The sequence below is a fragment of the Cryptomeria japonica genome, chromosome 10, assembly GCF_030272615.1.
Source record: "Cryptomeria japonica chromosome 10, Sugi_1.0, whole genome shotgun sequence".
Taxonomy (NCBI): domain Eukaryota; kingdom Viridiplantae; phylum Streptophyta; class Pinopsida; order Cupressales; family Cupressaceae; genus Cryptomeria; species Cryptomeria japonica.
In genome coordinates this window covers 28,155,582-28,179,752 of record NC_081414.1, presented here as the reverse complement: position 1 = coordinate 28,179,752, position 24,171 = coordinate 28,155,582, and positions in this window count along the sequence as shown.

The window sequence follows — 24,171 nt, the reverse complement described above, 5'->3', positions numbered from 1 at the left end:
TGTAATCTTACACTTAGATATTTTCAAGAAATTTTTGATGCAAGTTGTTGATGAAATACCAACAGATCTATATAATAGACTAGAAGCTAGAAGAGTAGCTATTGTTGAGCTAGATAAGAAAATAAAGATTGAAAAACTACTTGTAGTGCACCCTGTTAACTCACCTGATGAGATAGATCAATTAATCTCTGAGGCTAACTAGTCAGTATTCTCAACTGCTCACCGGCATGTAGATGGCAAGAAGAGTGAATCAGGTAATAGAGGAAACAACAGATGCATGGGACATATTCTTGGTAGAAAAAGAGAAACAAGAAGAGTATCAAAAACCTAAAACCTTCAAGGTATATCAAAAGGACAGAGACAAATGAAAAGGTAAGGTAGGTGGACCTCCCAGTATAAAGATAATAGATAACTTACACCCACCACCTCTAGATACTCCACCGGTAGACACTACTGACAATCAACCGACAACTGAGAGTATGGACACACCACATGAGGATACAAATCTTGATTCTAAGGTGTTATATACAATGAACATTGACACTCATGAAGTCAATATTGTGGTGGATAAGGAATCAACTAAGAAATTAGATGTTGCAACAGAGCCATTGGCAGGAAATATTGCAGTAGAAACCATTGAAATTGGGGAACTAAAACAAACTGAAGGATCAAGTGAACTCCCAGACACTGGAAAGGAAAAAACCATAGATGTGCATACTGATGCATCCACTAAGCCACCGACAACTACTAAAACTGAAAAACCAACTGACTCATTGACAACAGGCGGGATAGAGGAAAAACCGACAGTGGACAACATAGAGAAACATGTAGAGCAATAGGCTCCTTCACAGGTACAGACAGAGATAGTGCCACCAACCCAAAATGAAAAGCCTAAAATTTTGTTTGTAGAAATGCAAACTCAAACAGATCCTCTAGAGAAAGAGGAACGCAAAGCTATAACTACAACCGACGGATTACAAATTATAAAAATTGTTGGACAAACATCTGGTACAGCCATGACAGAATTCAGACCTACTAATGTAACTGAGGTCTTATTAGATTCAATAAATAAAATAACAGAGTGCAATGCACAAGCCTATAAGGCTATAGATGACACTTTACCAATTTTGAAGATGATAGCACCAAAGTGCAGTGTTGAGAATAAAGATTCTTTGAGCCAATTAGACACATTGTCTAAGTATATAACTGACAACCTAATAACACTGAACAAAATAAATGAGGATACATTTAAGGAAAGAATGATAAAAGAGAAAGAAAAATTCTTTATGGAAATTGTGAATAAGAACAAAGAGAAAATGGATACTCTTTTACCGGAACTCAGTGAAATAATTTTTGACTTCAAGAAATTATACAAGGACACTTGCAAAACGAATGTATTAACAAAGGATCTTGACAAAGAAATCAGAAAAGCACAAGATAAGATTAATAATATTGCTGATAATCAGATTGGAACATCAGACTCATTTTTGGAATTAGAGAAGAAAATTGCAGAGCAGGAAGAGAAAATCAAGAAACTGGAAAATGAAAAACAAAGAATAAAGGACAAAGCAAAGGACTTAAAATGCAGACTTGGTCCAAGACTAGAGTATCTTATTTCTTTGAGAAAAGAAATATCTGAGGCTCTGGTTCCCGAACTAAAGACACCGGAAGTGCAAATGTACATACTCATCGGTACAGTGCAGAGGACTCAAGAAGCCATAAAAGACTGCAAAACATTCAGCAATGGAATAAATCTAGTTTTGACAGATATTTTTTCAGATTGTAACCCACCGGTTACAAGAATCCAGGTAGGACTCCACTGACAGTGAATGACAACCTTTGTCATTGATGTCAATGGGGGAGTAGAAAAATGAGAAAAATGGTTCATCTGCTCAAGGGGAGCACACAGTTTTGAGCATACATTTTTGGTAAGACATTTTTGGTAGACTATTTTTGGATATCATTTTTTAACACTTTTTGATTTTTCTCATGAGTGTTGCCATCAATGCCAAAGGGGGAGATTGTTAGCAAATACACACTCCAATGAGAAATTTTAAGTGATTGAAGGTTTTGTCATTGATGACAACCTTGCAATCATATGATACCGACAAGACAAATATACTGGCACCGGCAATGACAAACTCTACACTGGCACATAGAACACAGGTAGTGAAAGGATGGATACCGACACTCTGGCCGACAAGAATTTTGTTGATAATATATTTTGTAATTAATTGTAAAATCATTGTAATCCGACATGGCGAGTTGTAATATGACTCATATATGTATGAGATCATTGTAGAACATTATGTAATAATATGATAGGCGAAATTATGCAGACCTAATATGCGAATTATAGGTTAAGGGTTTATGTATGAAGCAGAGCTAAAACCAGTACTGGATCTGGCATAGCGGATGCTAATTTGAAGCAATACAAGACATTGGATTTGTATAATCCATTTTTGTAAGTCAATGTGACTTCCTTTGTAATTGAGCAGTGAGCTCTAGGCACTTGGCCTTCCTACATGTGCAAGCCCCTCTTGTAAAATAGTAATATTCCCTTATTGGCCAGTAAGTGAATATTGGGGGTCACAAATACGATTGAGGTTTTTCCCACACCGGGTTTCCTCGTTAAACTACTATGTTATGGTGTGGTTTTCATGTGGTTGTTGTTATTCTTGTTTATTGCATTATTTTTGGTTTACTGGTACACAATATTGATATGCTTTACATGTTTTAAATCAAGTAAATTCACAAACCGGTTAGATACTGATTCACCCCCCCCCCCTCTTAGTATCTTTGGGAATCCTAACATATATATATCCTTTTATACCTCATCACACAATTAAAATCATCAAAAGGTCGGCTAGAACCTTGTTACAATTCCCTAGGTTCAATGCATCTAGACAATCTTGCATTGTACGCTTTAGTTGTGTCGACCATTGACATAAGAAATCCAATTATGTGTTGTTTTATCAATCTAAGTGATTTTCATCACTATCGGTTAAATGTATTTCTTGATCTCTGCCTTGTTGATCAAATCTCATTCATCTGATCAAATCGGCTCATGCGGTCATGAAGTTATCTTCATCTAACAGTCATCAACGTTACTGTAAAACCACATCATCTCAATAGTCATGATTTATGAATGTACTGGTTGTCGGAATGTAACATTGTCTATCATTTACCGGTTGAAGTCCTAATTACCAGTTCTGATGAAACTGTCTCTGCTTTACATGTTAAGTTTAGCCGGTTGAACTGTAGGACTTAGATGACTCAAAGAAACATAGTTTCCATCAATGAGAACATACAAAATAGTCATCATACATAAATATAATCTCTATGCACAACAGAAATATACCGGTTGCATCAAACAAACACACATTACCGGTTTAGTTCAAATAATCAAATGCCAACATCCTCTCAATAAAAAAATTTTCTAGAAGAGAAAGCACTAGTATCTGAGCCTAAGGATACTCCATCTATACTGGATGTGCCTGTAGATGTTCCTGGTGGACAAAAAGCTCAAACATCTAATAGGTAGCTTCAGTTGATGCCTTTGATAATCATGTAGTGGATAACTCTGGTCATGCTACTTAGGATCCTCCTGAGATAGAAATAATTGTAGATATGACAGTTGAGGAGTTAGGTGAGGCAAGAAAGTCTAAAGATGATGGCCAAGAGGGTGAAAAGGATAAGATTGAAGAAGTTGTGAAGGAGAAGGGTAAAGAGAAAACTGTTGAACCTCCGACAACCATGACCAAAGCTATTGTTTCTGATAAAGGAAAGAAAATTGTAGTTGAGGATGATCTTTCTCATTGTTTGGTAGATCTAAGCACCCTATTCCCTCTTCAAGCATTAAAATTGGCCACTCTTGCATAGATCAAGGCCAGTGAGGACTTACTTAAGTCCGTTTCAGAAGAGAAAGAGGTAATATCTTTGGCCACTGTAGTATTGAAAAATATTTTGCTTGACCTTAAGAAGATTTCCAATGACTCACCCTTCGACAAGCTTAAGGATATGTTGAATAAAGTAGAATCTGATTTTGTATCATTAGAGAAAGTAGCATATATAAAAGTTTTGAATAAGTTCAATGAGATGATGCTTCAAACATATTTGAAGACAATTGAAACTGGTAGGGAAGTTTTGAAGATTGCAGTGAAGATGCATTAGATGAAGGTGGAAAAATATTTAAATTGTGTCTATTTTTGCCCAAGCTTACTACAGATATTGATGAGCAAATAAGAGATATTGAAGGTAAGCTAGCAAGTATTGGTCATTCATTTGCCCCTCATTCAGTTTTCCAAGTTCCCTTGAAGCTCAAATAATGGATTTTACTAACAAAATAGAGGGATTGAATAAAGAATTAGAGCAAATGTTAAGTAGAGTGGGAGAACTAAGAAGTTTGATCACTCCTCGGATGGAAACCTTTCTTGGAGCTCAATAGGATGCAGTCAGTGCATTAGGTAAATCGGTGCCATCTGATCTCAAAGGCATTGAAGTTCATGACTACATGTTTAGTGCTTTGATTAATGTTCTAGATTGTTTCCTAGGAGGATGGAATGGGTACTTGCAATCCTTGAAGGTCACTTATGCAAACAATTTTAAATTCATGTAAATTATTGCATTCATTTGTACATAGATTTTGGTAGATTCCTACCCTTTTCCATTGATGTCAAAGGGGGGGAGAGTTGGAGAGAGAAATGACAAATGATGCTCATTCTTAGGGGGAGTCAGTTGAGTGTACATATTTCAGATTTGTGGATTGCTTGTAGTTTTTGGAGTTTTGCAACTCTTATCATTTTTCACAGTGTTGCCATCAATGCCCAAGGGGGAGATTGTTGGCATAAGACACTAGTCTGGTGATGTTGCAGTGAAGATTAATGATGTCCGATGCATGATATTTTCTTTGCAGTTGTCATTGATGGCAACTCATCTTATCAATCTTATTAGATATGGAGTTTTGGTGCAAGCCTGTCGATGATACTCGATGTATAGTTTTGGTGAGTAGTTCTCATTTCTGGTGATGTGTTTTTGGTTGCAATAATCAAAATTAAGTTGATTGAGAATGAGAAGTAGATTATCACACAATCCTATCCTATGGTGTTGATTCTTTAGCATATTATAAGGTTTGGTATCTGGTAGAACAGTAAAACAAGTTTATCTTCATTATTGGTGGTGTATCCCGTGGACTGGATTTCTTGAGGTGATTCTAGTGGTTGTTGGTAAGTTTGAAGTATTTGGACCGACTTATGGAAAGTGTGTGATCATATGTTTTGGATCTGAAATATGGTTTTGTGAAGATTTGAGATGACTTGAAGCTACACGTTTCATATTCTAATATTTTGAGAAGCCAACCTGTGGGAGATCAAGTTGGTTAGTGTGGATATATAATATTGACTTGGATGATGTTTTTGGTAGATGATATGGTGTGTGACATGTTTTTGGAGTGATTGAGTGCATTTTCATGTATGCACCTTCAGTTTTGTTGATCTGATTAATCAGTAGCAGAGAAAAATAGGGCAGTTTATGATGCAAGAGCATCCCCGGTCTATGAGCAATCTTGCATGAACCAAAAATATTTCCTTATTTTTGTTCTTGTTCAGTTCATGTAGCAGTTTTCTATGTTTCTTTGTGTATTTCGGTAGTTGTTTATCTTTTGTTGCAGATCACATTTTTGGGTTCTAGGCATGTTATTGTGCATTATTCCAGATTTCTAGTTCATTTGGGTTCTTTTCCAGTGATTTGTTCCTTTCAGAGTAACTATTTTTAGGTTCCAGAACATTTTTGAGCTTATCGTTTAAGTTGGAGATTTCTTCTTTTCCAGAGTGATTTCTTGGATTACAGATTAGTTTGGCATGACACTCGATATTCTTAGGCCCTTGGTTGACCTTCCTTTGTGGTCTGCACTTTCAGATTGTTCTTGGCCAATGAGATCTTCATGTTTTGGGGCCGACCTGTCTTGCATGTTTCATTTTCCCTTATTGGTTAATGTAATCTTATGGGGCCAACCCGAATGTGTTCCAAAGGATATATATATATTGTTTTCTATAGTCATTAGAGGGTCATTGATCAGAATGAGGATCTAGGTTCATGATTAGATGACCAAAGAATCCTGAGAGTTCCAGAAGGATTGTAATTTGGCATGTTAGCCTGCATGTATCCAGTTGATTACCAGATGTTCTATGATAATAATATGATGATGTGGATGTCTAATTCTATAATATTTCTATATATGTGTTGTTGTTGCTTCCGTTGTGTTACTCTTGTAGCATGATCAAGTTAGTTTTCTTTGAGGACTCATCAGACCATGGCTGCATCAAGTGGTATCAAAGTTGGTTGCGAACCTTGAGGCATTCCTTTGGGTGAACAGATCATCTAGTGGAGGCAGGCTACGAGTGTGTTCAATAGATCACCAAGCGTGAGGCAATTGAAACCTATAGTTAAATTGCCGAGTTGAGGTAGTTGCATTGGAGAAAAGGAGGAGATGCCACCTAGAAAGATGAACCCTCAGAGGGTAGAGTAGATGATGGAGAATTTCAAGAAAGATGAGGAACGACATCCAAAATACATTGGCTAGTTTGCGGAGGAATCCGGAGTCTGAGGATGAATATGAAGAAGTTGGAGAAGAGCTTGAGGTGGAAGAGGTTGAAGGAATAGAAGATGAAAGAGAGGAAATATTTCTAAGAGTGGTGGCACAAGAAAATAAATTACATAATGATTAGGAGGCAATAGACTGGAAGGATAACCTTGAACCAACCAACCTCTAAGGCTCACAAACTCAACCAAATCCCTACTACCAAAGGGTCCTTACACAAGACCAAGTCAAGAAATGGTTCAATGACACTAAAAAACATCTTGGAAGACTCAAAGGCTCCAATATGTCCACTTACAAACAACTAACACTCTCAAGTCTTGTGTGACTACATATACCCTTGCATACATGAGTGGGCTACTACTAGGCATTAGGGGTTTGAAAGGCCCAATTGACCAATTAAATACAACAACCCTTGGAGGGGTGTTCTCACAACACCTTAACACAAATGAAACAATATTTCAAGGTTTAGACCCACCGGAACATCAATTTTGACTCACTTGCCCACAAATAGACCTAGTTACAATTAGGCCTCCATTTGAAGGAATCGGGTGATAACTTTTGACACCCTGAGGATCTATGTGAACAAATTATATTTTCATATACCCTTTTGGGAGTTCTCAACAATATCTCACTTTTTAGTACCAAACCAACTTGCAGATATCCCAACCTATACTGCACTAACAAACCTAATAGGGCTATTAGGCCTATTTGACTGGACACCTTCAACAAAATTGTTTGGTTATCCTAATTGGTGACCATCACTGACCATGAAATTTTATGTAAACATAAAAATTAATCTTCTACCACATTCAAACCCCTTTCAAGTTCTCTACCACTCAATTCTCATGCATTGCACTCATCAAATCGGTCTATCACAAAGAGATGCCAGACCTAGGGTTAGTTCTCCATCCTCTTCGCCCTGTTGTGTCCTCTTAATGGCTTTAGGAATTGACATATGATACAATGGCCTATCATCTCCTATAATGGAAAAGTGTTTAGTTAAGGGTTGATAGGCCAAACCCATTATTGCAGTCAAACCCTAGGGGTTTGAGGGTTTTGGGCTACCCGGTAGGGATTTGCTTATAGAATGGGGCAACAATAACTTCAAAACTTCACACCGAATGCAAAAAAAAGGTAAAAAAATCTAGTTTTAGGATTCATGGCATGAGCATTCTTGCCAATCCACCTGCAGTATGCAATCAACAGAAATTAGACGATTTCTTGAGTTTCCAATAGTTCTTGATGCTTCAATTTCCTTTCCAAATCAGCCAAAATCAACTAACTTACATCTTTCAATGTTTGAGGTCCTTAAAAATGTCACCCCAAATGAACACAACCTCCTCCAACCATTTTTCAAACTGAACGAACCATTGGAGAAGCACAAATTACAAAAAGTACAAAAATTGTCATGACAACAAGTTGACAATATGACATTTTTTGCATTATTCAACCAACTTAGACTCTTGAATATCATAGTCCCCCAAAATTATTACATTTGATTCTAAAACATAAAAAATGACTCAAATAAACCTTTGGCCACTTGATCCCTCAATTTAGACCATTGTGGCCCTTATTGACTTAATTTTCTCTAGAAGACCCTTGATGATAATTTGACCCAAACATGGACAAACTTGTCACACTCCTAGGACAGTGAATTACATAAAAGAACCCAAAGGGTCTTATTACATTCATTCTAGGCTAATATAAGATCATCTTGTTCTTGGTTCATTCATCCATAGGTAGGTGCTCCTACACTATATAAAGTGGAGCTTTCAAACTTTTCTGGGACGTTAAATCCAAAGGATTTGATTTATTAGATTGGAGACTTGGAGGACTACTTTGAATTTGAGGATATTAAGGATGCGCAAAGGGTTAGGTTGGAACAAAATAAATTGAAAGGGTATGTTTCCTTATGGTGGAAAGAGTTGCAGAGAGAGAGAGTGGAGAATGGGGAAATGAAGATCGCCTGATGGAGACAGATGGTTGCAAGATTGAAGAATAAGTTCATTTAGTGAGACTACGAGTTGGAATTATTCAATAAGTTGCAGAACTTGAAGCAGAGAAATATGAGTGTGAAAGAGTATACTGAAAAATTCTATAAGGTAATGATCATATCTGAACATAAAGAGATTAATAGGGAGAAGGTGGCTAGATACATAAATGGACTTGCATTTAATATTCAGGATGAGATGAGTATGCTAAAGATTTCTACAATTGAGGAGGCTTACCAATATGCTTTGAAAGATAAGGAGAAGGTGAAAAGAAGACAATATAATAACCCTAGAGAAAAAGAGAGATATAAGGGGCAGATGAGTGACAATTTAAAGAAGAAGAAAGTGGATGAAGAACCAAAACCTAAGTGGAATAAAGAACCAGATCAAAAGATAGAGAGAAAAGGCACTAGCTGTAGCAACAGAGGATTTTTGGGCAGATGTTTCTAGTGTGGAGAGACTAGAAATAGATCTTATGAGTGAAAGCAAGGACTGGCAAGAAATTGTGTGGCAAATGAGGATTAGGAAGCTAGAGTCACTGAATCTGAATGTGCACTGGAGTAGGGAGAATCTCTTATGTTTAGGAGAAACCTGATGGAGCAAAGCAGTGAAGATATCGGACCTACTCAGAGAAGGATTCTTTTACAGACTGTATGCAAATTGGGTGTTAAGTGTTGTAAGGTTATTGCATCTATAGTGGAAGTATTGATAATTTGGTATCGGACGAGATGGTGGAGAAGCTTGGACTATAGAGGCTTAAGCATCCTTTTCCTTACATGGTGAGTTGGTTACAAGATGATCAAAAGATAGAAGTGAAGGAGCAATGTTTAGTGAATTTTGATATTGGACCTTTTAGAGATGAGGTCTTATGTGATGTTGTGTCTATGAGTGCTTGTCATGTTTTGTTGGGTAGACCTTGGCAATTTGATAGAAGAGTTATTTATGATTATAGAAGAAACCTGATCACTATTGAGAAGGACAAGAAGAAGTTCACTTTGACTTCCTTGAGGGAGAAGGAGGAAGAAATGAGAAATTTGAGTCTTGGGAAGAGTTGTAGTAAAGAGAAGTCGGCTGCAGAGGCTACACTGGTTGGTGGCATGGATTTGCAGAAGGATCAAGTAAATAAGTCTGATAGTATGATGGAACTGGATGATAGTAAGGTTGCAATGGCAGAACGGATGAAGTCTTGTGGTAGAAATAAGTCTGAGTTACAGAGTAAAGAGATAAGTAGTAATCAGAGACAATGTGTAGGTAAGAAGCAAGAAAAGAAGAACAAATAGAACCAAAAGTTGGAGAATATGGATGAGGTTTCGAAAGAGGAAAGGAAGAAGTTTCTAGATAAGAAAGTTGTTTGGATCAGAAATGAACATGGGGTTTATATTCCAAATCCTTTTCAATGTTCTTGAGTTGTCACTCATGGAACATCTCTTTCTACTTGGGGTGTCTGATACAGGAGCAATCTTGCATCAACCAAAAATATTTCCTTAGTTTTGTTCCTGTTCATTTCATGTAGCAGTTTTTTGTATTTCTTTTAGTGTATTCTAGTAGTTGTTTATTTTTTGTTGCAGATCAGATTTTCGGGTTCTACGCATTTTATTGTGCATTATTCTAGATTTCTAGTTCATTTGGGTTCTTTTCAGTTTAGTTGTTCCTTCTAGAGTAATTGTGTCTGGGTTCCGGAGCAGTTTTGAGCTTATCATCTAAGTTGGAGATTTCTTTTTTTTCTGGAGTGATTTCTTGGATTGTGGATCAATTTGTGTTAGATATTTCAGATAACTAGAAGACAGCTGAGTGGGGCGGGGTGAATCAATTGTCACAAATTATAGGAAGTATTAGCAATTTAAAATTTAATACCGAAACCCAAAACAATAATACCAGAATAGCAGTTAATCAAATTAAGCATAAACAATAATCACACAATAAAATTCATCCACACAACACCAATATTTGTACGTGGAAAACTTAGTAAAGGGAAAAACCATGGTGGGAATCCTACCCATAGTTAGATAATCCTTATGTAGTAAGTATGTGAATTACAATGAAGGGGCATGCACTTGCAAGAAGACCAATAGCCTAGAGCACACTGCTCATCACAAAAGGAGCCTCACTGACTACATATAAATCCAGACTACAATCTAGAGAAGTGTTGAACTGCAAAACATAGCATCTCCTATGCTTGAGTACAGTTCGGGTTAAGCTCAATACCAGAGGACTAAATCCTTTTACACAAACCCAATTCGATCTCCAATGATCAACCAATTCCCCTAACTGAATGATATTACATTATTCACACATTACATTCCTTGACCATGAACTCTTACAATAACCATGATGATCTACAATGAGATCTTACATTTTATTTATACAAACCCTCAACCATAAATAATCAAGTTGGCTACCAGACAATAAACCAATTACATAATTACAAACCATGTCAGCCTTAGACCAAAACAAATAATATCCAATACATATGACATCCCAAAAATACAACAATAGGTCCTATACACATGTTACATTAATGCCAGTCCATAACCTAGATCAACCAGGACCAAGTATAGGTCCACACGCTTCAGCAATGATCTCCAAACGCCAAGTCTTGAACATGATCACCAATAGCATCCTGAAACTCCATCAGAAGTTGCACCAACACCAATTATGCAATGCATCAAAGATCTCCACATATGAGTATGAGCATTATGAACTGTAGACACCTAAAATTGGTCTAATTAAATAAATATTTTATTTATTTAATTATCTAAACTTAATTCTTCTATTAATTAAATAAATCTTTATTTATTTAATTAATTCATTTATCCTCTTCTAGCCTTATTTCTCACTTAAATAAATACCTTTATTTATTTAAATTATCCTTTTCCTAAATTAAATAAATATCTTATTTATTTAATTGATCCCACTTCTTCTATTAATTAAATAAATCTTTATTTATTTAATTAATTCATTAACCTTTTCAACCCATGACACATGTCATTCATCTCTTAATTCCTACACTACCTACCCTCTCCTTATTTTATTATTTTCTTTACCTACCCTCTAATCATAGCCGACCATTTATCTTTTACACCTCTCAATCTTATCCTTCCATTTCTTGTAGTGTCTTCTGTATAAAGAGATTCTTCCTTCATTATCAAACCCTCACTATGCATTTAGCCCCGACTACGCTTTCGAACTTGCATATGCAATCAAGCCTACTTGCAACCACATTTTCGTTCTTTGTTGAGCTCTTGTGCACATAAAATCTGAGAGCAAATATATCAAGCAAGATCAATGGAGATAAGGAGAATGGAGATTAAAACCCTATTGGGCATGTGATGGTATAATCTTTGTGATTTTATTTGATTTGCATTGTCTTAGGTAATCTCCATATGTTATGGTGGATCTTTGTTGTTGTTAGGCTAGGGTTTTGTGGTTGAATTCATTTAGTCTTTCAATATTGTTGTTTCCATTTTCACCATAAACATTTTGGCATGCCCCGTGGGACATGGATTTTTGTTAGATCTGTGTTTTTTGCAGATTTTTTTAACCCTATATTGTTGTTTTGTAAAACAATTTGGAGAATAACCTTGTGCAGCTAGGGTTTTGGATACAAAATCAAGATCTTGGAGAGATTTGATCATATCTCACAAACAGCTTGGAAATTTTGCACCAATTTTTTTTTGTAGGTTGAAGACAATATCAGGAGCTCTCAATAAACAATTCATATCTATTGGAGCATATTTTAATTTTCTATGAATTTGTTATGAATTTTCATAAAAAAATAATTTTGAGAGCAAATGAGCGACTTTTTCAGATTTTCTTACATTTTTGGAAATCTCTCATAATTATACAGAGGATCCGTTCTTTTTGATTTTAATTTTGATGCAAAATATTTCCTAAAAAATTGGATCTTTAAAAATTAGGGTTTTTCCTTATTTTGATCAGCTCTCACAAACGACTTTGAATTTTGGCATCAAATTGTTTGTAAAGGTCAAGAAAAGTATCAAAAGGATTTAGTAAAAATTTTAGATTTTTTTGGATTACATTTTCATTTTATATGATTTTTTTATGAGTTTTCATAAAAAATTAATTTTGAGAGGCAATTAGTGAATTTTTCAGATTTTCTTACATTTTTGGAAATCTCTCTGAATTATACACAAGATTTGTTCTTTGTGATTTTAAATTTGATGCAAAATCATTCCTCAAAAATTGGATCTTTGAAAATTAGGGTTTTGCATTATTTTACTCATATCTCACAAACTACTTGGATTTGTTGCAGAAATGTTTTTATGCAGGTGTGGAAGACCATCAGGACTCTCCAGTAAAAATTTCATATTTGTTGGATCGATTTTGCATTTTATATGAATTTTTTATGATTTTTCATAAAAAAATAATTTTTGGAGCAAATTAGCAAATTTTTTGGATTTTCTTACATTTCTGGAAATCTCTTAAAATTTTACAAGTGTTCTTTTTTTATGATGAATCAGATCTTTGAATTGGTCAACAAAATGCATTGTTGAAAGACCTTATTTCACAAAGTCTTTTGGATCTAAAATTTACCTAACTTGTGTGCTTGCAAGAAGGGGTGATCATTTGAAACAATCCAAACTACTAGCAAATCTTTATTGTAGGAACTTGGCAAGGGTTTTTGATCTTTATTGTGTGCCTTATTCTCATAGACTAGCAAACACTTTAATTGGTGCACTAAAATTCATTAACCTTTTCAACCCATGACACATGTCATTCATCTCTTAATTCCTACACTACCTACCCTCTTGTTATTTTATTATTTTCTTTACCTACCCTCTAATCATAGCCGACCATTTATCTTTTACACCTCTCAATCTTATCCTTCCATTTCTTATAGTGTCTTCTGTATAAGGAGATTCTTCCTTCAATATCAAACCCTCATTATGCATTCAGCCCCGACTACGCTTTCGAACTTGCATATGCAATCAAGCCTACTTGCAACCACATTTTCGTTCTTTGTTGAGCTCTTGTGCACATAAAATCTGAGAGCAAATATATCAAGCAAGATCAATGGAGATAAAGAGAATGGAGATTCAAACCCTATTGGGCATGTGATGGTATAATCTTTGTGATTTCATTTGATTTGCATTGTCTTAGGTAATCTCCATATGTTATGGTGGATCTTTGTTGTTGTTAGGCTAGGGTTTTGTGGTTGAATTCATTTAGTCTTTCAATATTGTTGTTTCCATTTTCACCATAAACATTTTGGCATGCCCCGTGGGACATGGATTTTTGTTAGATCTATGTTTTTTGCAGATTTTTCTAACCCTATATTGTTGTTTTGTAAAACAATTTGGAGAATAACCTTGTGCAGCTAGGGTTTTGGACACAAAATCAAGATCTTGGAGAGATTTGATCATATCTCACAAACAGCTTAGAAATTTTGCACCAATTTTTTTTTGTAGGTTGAAGACAATATCAGGAGCTCCCAATAAACAATTCATATCTATTGGAGCATATTTTAATTTTCTATGAATTTGTTATGAATTTTCATAAAAAAATAATTTTGAGAGCAAATGAGCGAATTTTTTCAGATTTTATTACATTTTTGGAAATCTCTCATAATTATACAGAGGATCCATTCTTTTTTATTTTAATTTTGATGCAAAATATTTCCTAAAAAATTGGATCTTTAAAAATTAGTGTTTTTCCTTATTTTGATCAGCTCTCACAAACGACTTTGAATTTTGGCATCAAATTGTTTGTAAAGGTCAGGAAAAGTATCAAAAGGATTTAATAAAAATTTTAGATTTTTTGGATTATATTTTCATTTTATATGATTTTTTTATGAGTTTTCATAAAAAATTAATTTTGAGAGGCAATTAGTGAATTTTTCAGATTTTCTTACATTTTTGGAAATCTCTCAGAATTATACACAAGATTTGTTCTTTGTGATTCTAAATTTGATGCAAAATCATTCCCCAAAAATCGGATCTTTGAAAATTAGGGTTTTGCATTATTTTACTCATATCTCACAAACTACTTGGATTTGTTGCAGAAATGTTTTTATGCAGGTGTGGAAGACCATCAGGACTCTCCAGTAAAAATTTTAGATTTTTTGGATCGATTTTGCATTTTATATGAATTTTTTATGATTTTTCATAAAAAAATAATTTTTGGAGCAAATTAGCAAATTTTTTGGATTTTCTTAAATTTCTGGAAATCTCTTAAAATTTTACAGGTGTTCTTTTTTTATGATGAATCAGATCTTTGAATTGGTCAACAAAATGCATTGTTGAAAGACCCTATTTCACAAAGTCTTTTGGATCTAAAATTTACCTAACTTGTGTGCTTGCAAGAAGGGGTGATCATTTGAAACAATCCAAACTACTAGCAAATCTTTATTGTAGGAACTTGGCAAGGGTTTTTGATCTTTATTGTGTGCCTTATTCTCATAGACTAGCAAACACTTTAATTGGTGCACTAAAATTCATTAACCTTTTCAACCCATGACACATGTCATTCATCTCTTAATTCCTACACTACCTACCCTCTCCTTATTTTATTATTTTCTTTACCTACCCTCTAATCATAGTCGACCATTTATCTTTTACACCTCTCAATCTTATCCTTCCACTTCTTATAGTGTCTTCTGTATAAGGAGATTCTTCCTTCATTATCAAACCCTCACTATGCATTCAACCCCGACTACGCTTTCGAACTTGCATATGCAATCAAGCCTACTTGCAACCACATTTACGTTCTTTGTTGAGCTCTTGTGCACATAAAATCTGAGAGCAAATATATCAAGCAAGATCAATGGAGATAAAGAGAATAGAGATTCAAACCCTATTGGGCATGTGATGGTATAATCTTTGTGATTTCATTTGATTTGCGTTGTCTTAGGTAATCTCCATATGTTATGGTGGATCTTTGTTGTTGTTAGGCTAGGGTTTTGTGGTTGAATTCATTTAGTCTTTCAATATTGTTGTTTCCATTTTCACCATAAACATTTTGGCATGCCCCGTGGGACATGGATTTTTGTTAGATCTGTGTTTTTTGCAAATTTTTCTAACCCTATATTGTTGTTTTGTAAAACAATTTGGAGAATAACCTTGTGCAGCTAGGGTTTTGGACACAAAATCAAGATCTTGGAGAGATTTGATCATATCTCACAAACAGCTTGGAAATTTTGCACCAATTTTTTTTTGTAGGTTGAAGACAATATCAGGAGCTCTCAATAAACAATTCATATCTATTGGAGCATATTTTAATTTTCTATGAATTTGTTATGAATTTTCATAAAAAAATAATTTTGAGAGCAAATGAGCATCTTTTTCAGATTTTCTTACATTTTTGGAAATCTCTCATAATTATACAAAGGATCCGTTCTTTTTTATTTTAATTTTGATGCAAAATATTTCCTAAACAGTTGGATCTTTAAAAATTAGGGTTTTTCCTTATTTTGATCAGCTCTCAGAAACGACTTTGAATTTTGGCATCAAATTGTTTGTAAAGGTCAGGAAAAGTATCAAAAGGATTTAATAAAAATTTTAGATTTTTTGGATTACATTTTCATTTTATATGATTTTTTTATGAGTTTTCATAAAAAATTAATTTTGAGAGGCAATTAGTGAATTTTTCAGATTTTCTTACATTTTTGGAAATCTCTCTGAATTATACACAAGATTTGTTGTTTGTGATTTTAAATTTGATGCAAAATCATTCCCCAAAAATCGGATCTTTGAAAATTAGGGTTTCGCATTATTTTACTCATATCTCACAAACTATTTGGATTTGTTGCAGAAATGTTTTTATGCAGGTGTGAAAGACCATCAGGACTCTTCAGTAAAAATTTCAGATTTGTCGGATCGATTTTGCATTTTATATGAATTTTTTATGATTTTTCATAAAAAAATAATTTTTGGAGCAAATTAGCAAATTTTTTGGATTTTCTTACATTTATGGAAATCTCTTAAAATTTTACAGGTGTTCTTTTTTTATGATGAATCAGATCTTTGAATTGGTCAACAAAATGCATTGTTGAAAGACCCTATTTCACAAAGTCTTTTGGATCTAAAATTTACCTAACTTGTGTGCTTGCAAGAAGGGGTGATCATTTGAAACAATCCAAACTACTAGCAAATCTTTATTGTAGGAACTTGGCAAGGGTTTTTGATCTTTATTGTGTTCCTTATTCTCATAGACTAGCAAACACTTTAATTGGTAAAGTAAAATTCATTAACCTTTTCAACCCATGACACATGTCATTCATCTCTTAATTCCTACACTACCTACCCTCTCCTTATTTTATTATTTTCTTTACCTACCCTCTAATCATAGCCGACCATTTATCTTTTACACCTCTCAATCTTATCCTTCCACTTCTTATAGTGTCTTCTGTATAAGGAGATTCTTCTTTCATTATCAAACCCTCACTATGCATTCAGCCCCGACTACGCTTTCGAACTTGCATATGCAATCAAGCCTACTTGCAACCACATTTTCGTTCTTTGTTGAGCTCTTGTGCACATAAATTCTGAGAGCAAATATATCAAGCAAGATCAATGAAGATAAGGAGAATGGAGATTCAAACGCTATTGGGCATGTGATGGTATAATCTTTGTGATTTCATTTGATTTGCATTGTCTTAGGTAATCTCCATATGTTATGGTGGATCTTTGTTTTTGTTAGGCTAGGGTTTTGTGGTTGAATTCATTTAGTCTTTCAATATTATTGTTTCCATTTTCACCATAAACATTTTGGCATGCCCCGTGGGACATGGATTTTTGTTAGATATGTGTTTTTTGTAGATTTTTCTAACCCTATATTGTTGTTTTGTAAAACAATTTGGAGAATAACCTTGTGCAGCTAGGGTTTTGGATACAAAATCAAGATCTTGGAGAGATTTGATCATATCTCACAAACAGCTTTGAAATTTTGCACCAATTTTTTTTTGTAGGTTGAAGACAATATCAGGAGCTCTCAATAAACAATTCATATCTATTGGAGCATATTTTAATTTTCTATGAATTTGTTATGAATTTTCATAAAAAAATAATTTTGAGAGCAAATGAGCGACTTTTTCAGATTTTCTTACATTTTTGGAAATCTCTCATAATTATACAGAGGATCCGTTCTTTTTTATTTTAATTTTGATGCAAAATATTTCCTAAAAAATTGGATCTTTAAAAATTAGGGTTTTTCCTTATTTTGATAAGCTCTCACAAACGACTTTGAATTTTGGCATCAAATTGTTTGTAAAGGTCAGGAAAAGTATCAAAAGGATTTAATAAAAATTTTAGATTTTTTGGATTACATTTTCATTTTATATGATTTTTTTATGAGTTTTCATAAAAAATTAATTTTGAGAGGCAATTAGTGAATTTTCCAGATTTTCTTACATTTTTGGAAATCTCTCCAAATTATACACAAGATTTGTTCTTTGTGATTTTAAATTTGATGCAAAATCATTCCTCAAAAATCAGATCTTTGAAAATTAGGGTTTTGCATTATTTTACTCATATCTCACAAACTACTTGGATTTGTTGCAGAAATGTTTTTATGCAGGTGTGGAAGACCATCAGGACTCTCTAGTAAAAATTTCAGATTTGTCGGATCGATTTTGCATTTTATATGAATTTTTTATGATTTTTCATAAAAAAAATTTTTTTGGAGCAAATTAGCAAATTTTTTGGATTTTCTTACATTTCTGGAAATCTCTTAAAATTTTACAGGTGTTTTCTTTTATGATGAATCAGATCTTTGAATTGGTCAACAAAATGCATTGTTGAAAGACCCTATTTCACAAAGTCTTTTGCATCTAAAATTTACCTAACTTGTGTGCTTGCAAGAAGGGGTGATCATTTGAAACAATCCAAACTACTAGCAAATCTTTATTGTAGGAACTTGGCAAGGGTTTTTGATCTTTATTGTGTGCCTTATTCTCATAGACTAGCAAACACTTTAATTGGTGCACTAAAATTCATTAACCTTTTCAACCCATGACACATGTCATTCATCTCTTAATTCCTACACTACCTACCCTCTCCTTATTTTATTATTTTCTTTACCTACCCTCTAATCATAGCCGACTATTTATCTTTTACACCTCTCAATCTTATCCTTCCACTTCTTATAGTGTCTTCTGTATAAGAAGATTCTTCCTTCATTATCAAACCCTCACTATGCATTCAGCCCCGACTACACTTTCGAACTTGCATATGCAATCAAGCCTACTTGCAACCACATTTTCGTTCTTTGTTGAGCTCTTGTGCACATAAAATCTGAGAGCAAATATATCAAGCAAGATCAATGGAGAGAAGGAGAATGGAGATTCAAACCCTATTGGGCATGTGATGGTATAATCTTTGTGATTTCATTTGATTTGCATTGTCTTAGGTAATCTCCATATGTTATGGTGGATCTTTGTTGTTGTTAGGCTAGGGTTTTGTGGTTGAATTCATTTAGTCTTTCAATATTGTTGTTTCCATTTTCACCATAAACATTTTGGCATGCCCCGTGGGACATGGATTTTTGTTAGATCTGTGTTTTTTGCAAATTTTTCTAACCCTATATTGTTGTTTTGTAAAACAATTTGGAGAATAACCTTGTGCAGCTAGGGTTTTGGACACAAAATCAAGATCTTGGAGAGATTTGATCATATCTCACAAACAGCTTAGAAATTTTGCACCAATTTTTTTTTGTAGGTTGAAGACAATATCAGGAGCTCTCAATAAACAATTCATATCTATTGGAGCATATTTTAATTTTCTATGAATTTGTTATGAATTTTCATAAAAAAATAATTTTGAGAGCAAATGAGCGACTTTTTCAGATTTTCTTACATTTTTGGAAATCTCTCATAATTATACAGAGGATCCGTTGTTTTTTATTTTAATTTTGATGCAAAATATTTCCTAAAAAATTGGATCTTTAAAAATTAGGGTTTTTCCTTATTTTGATCAGCTCTCACAAACGACTTTGAATTTTGGCATCAAATTGTTTGTAAAGGTCAGGAAAAGTATCAAAAGGATTAAATGAAAATTTTAGATTTTTTGGATTACATTTTCATTTTATATGATTTTTTTATGAGTTTTCATAAAAAAATAATTTTGAGAGGCAATTAGTGAATTTTTCAGATTTTCTTACATTTTTGGAAATCTCTCTGAATTATACACAAGATTTGTTCTTTGTGATTTTAAATTTGATGCAAAATCATTCCTCAAAAATTGGATCTTTGAAAATTAGGGTTTTGCATTATTTTACTCATATCTCACAAACTACTTGGATTTGTTGCAGAAATGTTTTTATGCAGGTGTGGAAGACCATCAGGACTCTCCAGTAAAAATTTCAGATTTGTTGGATCGATTTTGCATTTTATATGAATTTTTTATGATTTTTCATAAAAAAATAATTTTTGGAGCAAATTAGCAAATTTTTTGGATTTTCTTACATTTCTGGAAATCTCTTAAAATTTTACAGGTGTTCTTTTTTTTATGATGAATCAGATCTTTGAATTGGTCAACAAAATGCATTATTGAAAGACCCTATTTCACAAAGTCTTTTGGATCTAAAATTTACCTAACTTGTGTGCTTGCAAGAAGGGGTGATCATTTGAAACAATCCAAACTACTAGCAAATCTTTATTGTAGGAACTCGGCAAGAGTTTTTGATCTTTATTGTGTGCCTTATTCTCATAGACTAGCAAACACTTTAATTGGTGCACTAAAATTCATTAACCTTTTCAACCCATGACACATGTCATTCATCTCTTAATTCCTACACTACCTACCCTCTCATTATTTTATTATTTTCTTTACCTACCCTCTAATCATAGCCGACCATTTATCTTTTACACCTCTCAATCTTATCCTTCCACTTCTTATAGTGTCTTCTATATAAGGAGATTCTTCCTTCATTATCAAACCCTCACTATGCATTCAGCCCCGACTACGCTTTCGAACATGCATATGCAATCAAGCCTACTTGCAACCACATTTTTGTTCTTTGTTGAGCTCTTGTGCACATAAAATCTGAGAGCAAATATATCAAGCAAGATCAATGGAGATAAGGAGAATGGAGATTCAAACCCTATTGGACATGTGATGGTATAATCTTTGTGATTTCATTTGATTTGCATTGTCTTAGGTAATCTTCATATGTTATGGTGGATCTTTGTTTTTGTTAGGCTAGGGTTTTGTGGTTGAATTCATTTAGTCTTTCAATATTGTTGTTTCCATTTTCACCATAAACATTTTGGCATGCCCCATGGGACATGGATTTTTGTTAGATCTGTGTTTTTTGCAGATTTTTCTAACCCTATATTGTTGTTTTGTAAAACAATTTGGAGAATAACCTTGTGCAGCTAGGGTTTTGGACACAAAATCAAGATCTTGGAGTGATTTGATCATATCTCACAAACAGCTTTGAAATTTTGCACCAATTTTTTTTTGTAGGTTGAAGACAATATCAGGAGCTCTCAATAAACAATTCATATCTATTGGAGCATATTTTAATTTTCTATGAATTTGTTATGAATTTTCATAAAAAAATAATTTTGAGAGCAAATGAGCGACTTTTTCAGATTTTCTTACATTTTTGGAAATCTCTCATAATTATACAGAGGATCCGTTCTTTTTGATTTTAATTTTGATGCAAACTATTTCCTAAAAATTGGATCTTTAAAAATTAGGGTTTTTCCTTATTTTGATCAGCTCTCACAAACGACTTTGAATTTTGGCATCAAATTGTTTGTAAGGGTTAGGAAAAGCATCAAAAGGATTTAATAAAAATTTTAGATTTTTTGGATTACATTTTCATTTTATATGATTTTTTTATGAGTTTTCATAAAAAATTAATTTTGAGAGGCAATTAGTGAATTTTTCAAATTTTCTTACATTTTTGGAAATCTCTCCAAATTATACACTAGATTTGTTCTTTGTGATTTTAAATTTGATGCAAAATCATTCCTCAAAAATTGGATCTTTGAAAATTAGGGTTTTGCATTATTTTACTCATATCTCACAAACTACTTGGATTTGTTGCAGAAATGTTTTTATGCAAGTGTGGAAGACCATCAGGACTCTCCAGTAAAAATTTCAGATTTGTTGGATCGATTTTGCATTTTATATGAGTTTTTTATGATTTTTCATAAAAAAATAATTTTTGGAGCAAATTAGCAAATTTTTTGGATTTTCTTAAATTTCTGGAAATCTCTTAAAATTTTACAGGTGTTCTTTTTTTATGATGAATCAGATCTTTGAATTGGTCAACAAAATGCATTGTTGAAAGACCCTATTTCACAAAGTCTTTTGGATCTAAAATTTACCTAACTTGTGTGCTTGCAAGAAGGGGTGATCATTTGAAACAATCCAAACTACTAACAAATCTTTATTGTAGGAACTTGGCAAGGGTTTTTGATCTTTATTGTGTGCCTTATTCTCATAGACTAGCAAACACTTTAATTGGTGCACTAAAATTGAACCATTGTCTTTTGTGTTTTGAGCAATAGGCTCTTTTTGTTTCATCTTTAGAGGGTCTGTCTCCCCGTGTGGTCATTAGGACTACTAGTGAGGAGAGAATGACCCAAGTGGTAGCAAGGAAAACCCACCTCTTCCAAAACACTATAAACAATTGTATTCATGGTGAAAACTATGGATAACATGTGCTGATTAGTTCATACCGACACTATGTCTCCCCATAAACCCATTTGATCAAATTTATTTGATTAGTTGTAGGGCGTAACCCCTACCGACTGGGAGCCTTCTGTATTTACAAAGCTGAAAGTGTTGCATGTATGGCCACACGAGCGGATGCCCTTACTAGCACCTTTTTGTTTTAGAAGCCAAAATCCTTCTAGTTGTTGGGGCAGGAGGTCGGACCTCTGGTAGCGGCCCACACACATACGGTTCTTAGTAGAGATACAAAGTTCACCACGGGGAGTTTTCATGGGGACTGATGCTTGGTTGCCATGAGAAGTGAGTGTCAAGGGTGGAGCTAGTGGGGTCAAGCATCTAAGTATCCTCTGAATAGCGTAGCCTCAGGGGAAAATCCATGTGGGATCAACAACTATTGTCTTGGCCAACCATAAGAATTGTGCTTGTCTTATTTTGAACAATCAAACATTCAAGACCAAACATTAAAACACTATGTCTTTTGTGTCTTCAAGTGTATGCAAAACAAATTTTACATCAAACAACACACTTTTCTTTGAGTCATTTTTGAGTCTAAACACTTGCAAACATTGAGTCTTCATCAACATTGTGTCCTCTTGTCACAGAAAAATAGTCAAAAATTCAGATTTGGTCACAACAAACAACTTCACAAATTGTAAAAATTTACAGTCCAACAAACAAGAGCAATCAGTTTCAGAATTCTTGAGCTTCCTAAGTTATTTCTCTAGATTTTCATCTAGCATTCAACGTATCTTTGGGTCTCACAAAGTCCATCATTGCTTTACACCTTACATTACATTCACATTTGTCTAAACCTGAGTCAAAAGGTCACTTGCTTGTCCTTATCTTGTTTTGTCAACACATTACATACAACAACATTTTGCTAAGTGGTCCCTTATCAAGGTCTATCACCTTCGGGTCTCATTTGGTCTTACTTAGAGTCAAGATCAACTTACCTCATCAAGAGAAGCTGTCATCTCTTTGGAAACCACACCTACTCTACTACATACATACTTGGTCTTATACTTTGGACATTGCAAGTACACTTCAGATTCATTTACATTCCATCCAACTCTTGGTCTTCCATACTCTTTTCCATTTGCATCTACTTTCACACATCTTGGTCAATACCTAGTTTATGGTTGAAACCCATTCCCAAAAATCTAGGAGAGAAACTAAAGAGGCTCAAGAGTCCGCAAATATGAGTTCCTATGAGTATGACAATGATATCTTTTTCAATTCTGATCATACTACATTACCTGACATGGATGCTTATAGAAATGTTCCAAATGTTGAGCACATGGACACTACAAACAATAATGATACACACAATGACAATATGGACAACTTTTTCATACATTCAGCAGAAGTGGAAGACTCCATTATGGATCCTCATTTCAATCGATTGGTTGATGAAATAATGAGAGATAGACAATACTTCTTACAAGTGATGGCACAAAGTGGAGCCAAGATCCCTCATGATTTTGACATGTTCTAAATAATGGAAAATCGACCTTTGCAACAACCTCACCTCAACATGGATCAAAGGAGGCCTAATAGTGGAGGCAATAGAGGACCACATATGGTGCCTGAATCACCATCATCTTTGTTTCAAAAACCAGAGGTCCCACATACACATGGTCAAGCATATGATACTCACCTTCGCAGCCCATTATGGAAGTCTTATGCAGAAAAATATACTCAATCACATGCCAATTCTAAGGACCAACCACCAAAGCAATTAGATATCCAAAGACATGTTCAAAATTTGGACACAAGGAAACCCCATGTCAAATTTGGGGGCTACACACTAGAACAAACTCATGACATTCCTGTAGAGTATGGTATACATGGACAAAGTAGATATTCCATTCATCACCATGACTCTATACCAAGTGGTCCATATACGCAGAATCATTATAGACCTCCTCCATATGAACAT